The 8,678-nt window shown below is 34.9% G+C and overlaps 1 long non-coding RNA gene across 1 annotated transcript; it reads left to right on the top strand.

Annotated features, from left to right (window-relative positions):
• Positions 1 to 2,331: 2,331 nt before the first annotated feature.
• On the top strand, positions 2,332 to 5,757 carry LOC134739143 (uncharacterized). The gene is made up of 3 exons (XR_010125652.1): positions 2,332 to 2,663; positions 3,741 to 3,813; positions 5,208 to 5,757. It is a non-coding gene; the product is annotated as an uncharacterized LOC134739143 (long non-coding RNA).
• The last annotated feature ends 2,921 nt before the right edge of the window (positions 5,758 to 8,678 follow it).

Here is an 8,678-nt window from a genome sequence, read left to right as displayed (position 1 = left end):
TACCATTGTCAAAAATTTATCAGTAGGAGCTCAGGGAAAGGAATCATATCCTGTGAAGTACATTTCCAGGTGTAAGACATGGTCCTACATCCCAGATGGGCTAGACTACTAAGAAGGTAACCAAAGCAAGAACTTAAACACAGAGAGTAGAACAGGGGTTGAGTTACCAAACAGGTGTCAACTGGGTTTTACCAACAGGGCAGAAGCTCCACTCCACCAGTCAGTCAGTCAGTCAGTCAGTCAGTCAGTCAATCAGCAAACATTTATTGTCTATGTGTATGCCACCAATATATTAGATTCTAGGGCATAAAATAAAGTAAGATATAGTTGCTGTCCTTTAATTGCTCACAGTTAGAGACTAGGATACAAGTTCAAGACCTGTCTAGGAGCGAGAGTCACAGGATGATGAATGCTAGAATAGAGAATCAACGTGATTTACATCTTTTCTGCCAAATGTCAGAATTGGTCTTAGAGATGGGGTATAAGGGATGGAGTCTGCAAATGGGGATCCAGTAATTCTATTTATGGGTAAACGAAGGTTGTGGAAGTCAGGAGGAGTAAGGGCCTGCCTCTTCTGGAACAGCATATGCAAGAACATAGAGATGGCATTTTCAAGTCTTGGCAGATATTTCCTTGCTCTGAATCCTATCATAGCTTGAAGAGAGCAGGTGAAGGGCTATGAACAGTTGTAGTTCTCTTTTGCTCTCAGCAAACAGGGACTTCACACATTTTAGTTAATCTGAAGATCAAAGAATATCATGGGAGAAAATATGTTAAAAGCAAAACAATCCTTTTGAAATTGTGGGAAACCATCCGAGGAAAGACAAACATGTTTTTCCTCTATTAGATCATTTCTCTAGAAAGGAAAATCTTGATGATTTACTTACCTTCTAAGTGATTTTTAAATAATTAGTACCCATATGCGATTTCTGTCTTTATTTCATTATGACACTTTCTTGAAACCTATTGTTTACATGAATTCTAAGGATGCTACCAAAACAAATTTGTTATCTTACATCCTATGGGATAAGGTTATAAAACAATGTAACCAATATTAGCAGATTTCCTTATTCCAGTCTTCCAAATTTTGAGTTTAGGTCATTGTTAAGGGGTCTATTAGGAAGCATGCAGTCAACTCTGACCTAGGAATCAGGAAATTGGGTTTCAATCCTGTCTTTCCCTTTCTTGCTGTGTGACATTGGCCAAATCTCTTAATGGGAATTGGTTTCCTCATCTCCAAAATGCTTAGTTCATGCAGATGTTATAAATCTTAAATGAAATGATGAGGACATTAATACCAATACTTCAGGTTGGAATCTACAACCTCTCCAAATGCCATCCCACCTTTCCCTCAGCCTCATTCCCACATGATTCCTCTACATATCCTCCTTCTCAGCAAAACAAGATAACATTTGATTGACCCTGGGCACTCTTGTTTAGAACGTTTCCCTTCTATTTTCATTCAGGAACACTTTTATTATTTCCCACTACCTAGAAAATAATGAATGAGGATACAAAGCGACTTTTCTCACTTGTTTTCTTGATGAGTCTGGTCCAAGTAGAGGAGCTGGTTACCTTTTTTCTGAAGCATCTGACTTTGGCTTTAGCCAAAATTTAACATTTGTTTCTCTCTCTTTTTTCCTTAGTTTGGGCAGATCAGAAAGAGTGGTTTTAATAGGGTACTTTACAGTTAGCAACTTACTTGAAGAGCTTCTATGTTAAAATTAGTGCTTCTGTCAGAAATAGATAAAACATTTAAAATGTCTAGAAATATTTCAGTTTATTTCGAATTATTGAGGGACTAATGGGCTATTCTCCATCAAAGTTCCTCAGGGACATACTGCTCTAATTACATGTATTGATTATTCTATTTTTCTGTATGCTTCTTAAGTAGTAATGATTTTTTCCAGAATATGCCTCTCTTATGTTTAATTGTTAATAAATATGTTACTAACAAAGTAAAATTATTTATTGAGAATCACAATTATGTACCAGATATTTAAAATAATATCGGTATGACTAGCCCCATTATAGAATATTAATCAAAGTTCAGAAAGGCTAAGTAAATTATCCAAGTTCAACCATAAATATTATTTTCCTGTTGGGGTTCAAGCACAAGTCTACCTTACTCTAAAATGCAAACTTTTTCTATAATACCTTGAGGCAAACTTCAAATTATAACCTCAAAATGCTTGACTTACCTGTCTTAAATGAGGAGATATTTTTGTCTCCTGGGCTTGACACATACTTGGTGCTCAATGAATATAGAATAAGTGAAGAAATGAGTCACACTTATACCCAAAAAGAGCTGTGTGTATATTTTAGAAAGACACTAGAAGCTCTTGGGAGCATGTGGGCAGTTGTGGCTGCTCCTGAGCTGACACTAACTGCTCATGACTCCTCTGTGGGAGAAGTAGGTGGTTTCCTAGAGGAAGAAGTTTGGGTAATGAAGCCACAGAGATTTGCTGATACATTTGCTAGGCACAACTTCTGGTCATTTAGAAAGCTATTTTGTGGCTTCATCAATAAGGTATTCCCCAGCTGTGTTACTCCTTCGCATTGTCATCTCTTCCCCTGGAATTGAAGGCTTCCTGGTCCGAGGCAAGGAAAATTATTCCCTCACTGCCAACCCTGATCTCTGGCTGCAGTAATGACCAGAGGAAGTAAGTAATATCGGGGAATCAATTTTTTTTGTATGGCATGGGATATAACTAATCCTTTGATTCTGAAATGTCATTGGTGTGTAAGATTATCTGAGCATTCTCAGTAATAATGGGTACTACTGTTTGCAGAAATTAACAGATGGAAGCTGAAGTTCTCATTGCCTGGGAGTTATATTTTCTTTCATGAATAGTTTATTATTTTCTGATTATAAAATAATATATAGGTGTTAAAGAATATAATAAAGAGAAAAGTTGAAAGAAGAGAAAAATATGATTTAAAATTTTACCACATTAAATAAGACCACTATTGCTAACATTTTGGTAGATTTTTCTACTACCCCTGGCATTTTTTGGTAGTTGATATTATATTATACATATAAGTTTTACTTCTTTTTTTGTCTGTTCACTTAGTATTCTGTGAATACTTTTCTAAGTGATTAAAAATGTAAAAACTCTTCTAGATAATTTTTTACTTGATGTTATAGTTACCCTCAATGTTACTGTAAAGGCTCTTAAATATAAATGCATAATGATTATATACAATGTTCTTTTCTATAAATTAGCCATATCTGTCCAAGTCACATACCTTGTTATTCATAGAACTAAGATTAGAAACAATTTGCTCTTATTAAACTAAAGGAATAAACAAAGTAAATTTTCTTGGTTTAGTTTTTTCACATTCTTGATGAAGGCTAATATTAAAAATAAAATTGGGATTTTGATTAAAATTAAAATTATGTACTCTTAAAGAAGTGCTTCACTTAGTATATTCAGTCATTTTTTTCAAGGTTCCCACACGATCATTCTGTTTTTAATGAGCTGAATGCAAGGAAAGAACAATGCCAATAGTATTCTCTACTGGGATTTATTTTGCCTGTTAAAGAATACATCACCTTTGTGTCTGTATCAAATGGAATAGAAGCAGATTTTTACTGACAAATGATATAATATTATGGCATCTGCTATAGGTTTATAGAACTGGGTTATGTTGTGGTTTTAATTATAACAATTTGATCTATAGTTTGAGTATGAACACTGAGATCTCCCCTTCCAAACTTTTCTTGTCATTTTTTACAGATGAAGAAATAAGAATGTGGAAGCACAATCATTTGTCCGAGGTCACAGAGGAAGATGATTACACAGCTGGAATGTAAGCCTCAGTACTTTACTGAATCCTTGGCTTTGTCCATGGGCCCAGCTACAGGCATAAAGCTTTTCTCTTCCCCAGCAGTGACTTCGAGTACCAGCTTTCAGATTTATTTGACATTGAATCTAAGCTTTGTGACCAGTATTTAGCAGGAGAAGAAGGGGAGGAATTACTTATCCTTTGGCATACATTAGCATGCAAATAAATCCTTTCTCTGCATTGTGGAAGGGTCTGATATTATCACATATACAATGTATCTTTTATCAATGGCCTTGAATACAAATATTACTTTGAAGAATCCAGATTTAGAGGCCTTCTCCAAACATTTGCATTGTTTCTTTTCCTTAGGATCAGAACTTCCACCTATTGTCATTTTAAGAAAAAAGATCATGAATTAATTTATTCATTATTTACACCCTTATATTCTCTCCCAAATGTTTTAATATGGCTTACATTGTATACATGTACACAATAAATCTTTATATTTAAATAAGTTATAATCACAGAATGAGAATATTATTACAACCACTCATTCAAATAGCTTGATTATATCATTGAGCTTTTCTTTTAGTTCTGGGTTTTTTGCTGTCTAGTTTAAATCAGAATGGCATCTGATTTAATTAATGGAAACCTGAGTTTATTTGATTAATGGAAACAAGATGATTTCAAGTGTGATACACTTTTTCTGTACTAATGTTTAAGATACATTTATTACAACTGGCCACTTCATAATGGGCCATAAGCATTGTTTAAAGACAATGGCTACTACTGTTTGAAAGCTAAGGAAAGATCCAATGCTACCAGATGTATATTGGCTGAGAAATGATCAGCTGAAACTACAGGCTGAAATGCTGTACGAGGTAGGCAATAAAATTAGAGAATGTTTGCCGAACCCACTAAGCAGCAAAGAGGACCCAGCTTAGAAGTAATGTAAATTTTAAAGCTCCTTACCAGTGGCAAGCTAATTTGAAATATTAGAAGTCATTATTTGTTTTATGTTTCTCTCTCTAGCAGTATAGTTTTTAACCGGCTTGTAAGAGCTCTTTTGTTAGTAATGATATCGACCCTTCTTCTCTAAATTAGTTGTTTGCTTATTTATAATTTCTGAATTTTTCTCAAACATAACAGTGATTCTGATGCAGTGGTTCTCAATCAGAGGTAGTTTTGTACGCCAAGGGACATTTTGGCAATGTCTGGAGACATTTTTGGTTGTCAGAACTAAGAGGACTGTGCTCTGGGCATTTAGTGGTTAGAGGACAAGAGTGCGGCTAAACATCCTATAATGGACAGGGTGTCACCCACAACAAAGAAGTATCCAACTCCAAATGTCAATAATGCTGCAGCTGAAAAACCCTGGTCTAAGGACTCATCATCCTGGTGTATTTTTTTTTTTCCAGTGGTTCGGAAGAATGTGAAGAATTCTGCCAGAATTTTTCAAGATATTCCAAGTACCTATTTATTTTATAATCCTTGAAGACTTACTAGGTACCCATAAACTGGTTGAGGAAAGCCAGTTTCAAAATAAATATGAAATCATGTTTATTTTTCTCTGATTAATCAAGGTCATCATGTTTTTAGATGCCCTGCAAAGAAAACTGGTCAAAATGTAAGACTGACCCTCACATTAAATCATCCAAACTAGTAACACTCCTCTAAAAGGCTTCCCTCTTGGAACATTCTTGACTTTCACATAATCAGTAGGCAACCTCCTTAGTCAAGGAGTCCTCTCTAACTGGCAAACCTATCATTTGGAAGAAGAATCTTTTCTTCCTCCTTGCTGGCTTTAGTTTCAGACAGCTAATTACAAGTCCTTGTTCCTCCATGACCTAGACCTGTGACTTAAGGCAAATTACAATACCTTTTATTCATGCCTAATTTTATTTAAAGATTTGAAAACTGTATTGCAATATAACTGACATACAATAAATTGCACAAGGTGTACAATTTAATATGTTTGGATATATGTATACACTTAAAAAACTTCACCACAATGAAGATAACAAACATATTCATTACCTACAATGAAGATAAAGAACATATTCATCACCTGCAAAAGCTTCATTCGCCCCTTTGTAATACCTTCCATTTGTCCCTCCCTGCCTCCTCTCCTTGTTCACAAGCAACTACTCATTTGCTTTCTGTCACTATAGATTAGTTTGCATTTTAAAAGAATTTTATAAACTGGAAGAGTCATACAAAATGTCTTAGGGAATTTTTTTCACTCAGTATAATTATTTCAAGATGTATTCCTGTTGTTGAGTGTATCAATAGTTATTTTTACACTCAGTAGAATTCTGTTGTATGGATAAACCCCAATTTATTTATCCATTCACCTAGTGGTAGACATTAGGATATGATACTTTTTCTTTCATAAAGTTTTTCACTATCTCTTGATGTTTACTTTTGTAAATGACTGTTTTTCTGAGTGCACTGAGTGATAACCAAGCAAAACTCTTTGAAAATCTCAAACAAAACTCTTTGAAAATCTACCCACCAAAAATATTGCTGAAATATAAAGTTTTTGTGAAATTTGACACCTCACTTTGGACCTCAAAGATATTGGATAAACATGAAAATGACTACTTCTAGTATCACAAAAACAATAAAAATAGAAGAAATAATTATACTACTAACTGCCTAAATCATCAGCCATTTTTCTTACATTTTTTAAAGCAATTGGTCTTCTCAGATTCTCAGTTTGAGGGAAGGAGATTTCTTCCCACTTGGTAAGTGGGAAGCAGTAGGTAAGATAAAAATCACTCAGGAAATGTGAAAAGACTTGGCTTAAGTTGGGTAACTGTGCAGCTGAAAATTAGAATAATAAACTGCCTTTTTAACCTGGATGAAATTTTTTTAACGTTTCATATTTCAGCATTCTAGAACTCTTTTGGAGGGCTTCCATCTCTCCAATTAGTTGCTAGTAAAATACAAAAACTCTGCTTCTTGCAAGGTGTTCGCTTTGGAAGACATTGATTAACAATTAACCAGGAAAAAGGAACACTCTTTTGATCTTACTAGTTCACCTTTCTTAAGCTGATTTAAGAGCTCCTCATCATGGTGCCCATGAGTGCTACATCAAATAATACACTTCAAAGCCCTAAAATACTAAGCAATTTCTGGTTAATAAGGAGTTTTTGAACAGAAGGAAATCTGTAACACTGTGAGCTTTTCGGTCTGGGAGTTAAGTAGATATAAACAGGACGAGGAAAGAATACACAATAAGCACCTTATCTCGTTAATTTTCCACACATTCCTAGACATGTGTGAGTGGATAACCTGGGCTTTTATTGTCCAACTGTCACTTTCACTGCATCAATTTAAAAATACAGCCGAAGAGCATGTTTTATTTAGAGTTTGTTTTTAAAACTAGCCAGTTAAATTGATCAGTTGTTAGATCTGACTTGATTACATCTAAGATATTCTCACAGGAAACTGATTATGATAAGAACTGAAGTTCTATCATCTGCTTATGGTAACTTAGCACAAGAAGCATTTTTTTTAAAGGCCCCTTTCTTATCTTTTATTATTTGAAAATGAAAAACATATTTTTCTAGTATTACTGAGAAACACCAAAGGACCCACCCAACTCCCAGGCTACTCACTGTTCTTTCTCTTAATTGCTTTTGCATCATGTCCAAGTCTGAGCATTTGCACTGAACACATGCTTGATAAACTCTGCTGGCTAAGATGCTTGTCTGTTTTGCATTCCTCAGCCTGTGAAGGACTTTTTTCTGCTTCACATACCTAAAGGGGCAAAGGTCAAATCCCCTCAGCTGCAGATGAGGTCATCTTGCTGATCTCCTGCAGCTGATCACAATAAAAACAAGTTCTCCCATGTGATCCATCCTCCCTATTTAGGAGCAGTGATGTCATCTCTAGTGAGACAGGATGAGACATGCAACTTGTTTTAAATTGAACTACATAAACTTTTCTTCTGACTTCACTGCAACCTTTTATTTACATTTTAGCAAAAGGATTAGTTTGGTCATCGCTTCAAACTAAAAAAACACCCATAAATGAAATAGAGGGAGATTATATTTTGTAAGTAGTCATTCATATTAAGTTGAGCCACATGAAATCGCCATTTTTCTATGTAAAACGATTGGATATTGGCAATCTCATGGTTCGTCCTAATACTTCCAAAGCACCTACCTCCTAGAATACTAAACAAGTTCTAGAGTCAGGCAGACCTTAGTTTGAATTCCAACTCTGCCATTTACTAGCTGGGTGATCTTAAAAGTTTAGGGTAACTTTCAGAACCTCACTTTACTAAATTAAAAAAAAATGAATAACATAATATGTACCTCACAGGGTTAGAGCTAACACGTGTAAAGTCCTTAGGAAATCATTTGCCTACAGGAGGCACTCAATCCATGCTGTTAGTAACAATAGAATTAATACTGGTAGTGTAGTAACATAGGTCCCTTAGCCAAAGCCCTAGGTTCAGATGTGTTTCAGAGCTCATAACTTTTCTGATTTTAGAAAAATCAGAAAAGTTATGAGTAGTGCTTATACTACTGTATGCTACTGTATACTTATTATATAGTAGTATAATATTATAGTATTATAATTATAGTATAATATTATACGGTACTATAATATTATAGTATTATATAGTAGTAGATATATTAGATACTGTGAAGATATTCCGAGTAGTGCTTATACTACTGTAGTGCTTATACTCAGGACTAGCTACATAATTTACAGGGCTCTGTGGTGGCGGTGGGGAAAGCAAGGCATCTTGTTAAAAAATTATTAAGGATTTCATGATGCCACAGCAGAGCTTTTAGCCAAGTGCAGGGTCATTGTTAAGTGTAGGGCCCTGTGTGACTACCCTGTTGTTTACATACTATCTCAGTATATACCCA

The sequence above is a fragment of the Pongo pygmaeus genome, chromosome 2 (genome assembly GCF_028885625.2).
Source record: "Pongo pygmaeus isolate AG05252 chromosome 2, NHGRI_mPonPyg2-v2.0_pri, whole genome shotgun sequence".
Taxonomy (NCBI): Eukaryota; Metazoa; Chordata; class Mammalia; order Primates; family Hominidae; genus Pongo; species Pongo pygmaeus.
This window is presented reverse-complemented; position numbering and strand designations above follow the sequence as displayed.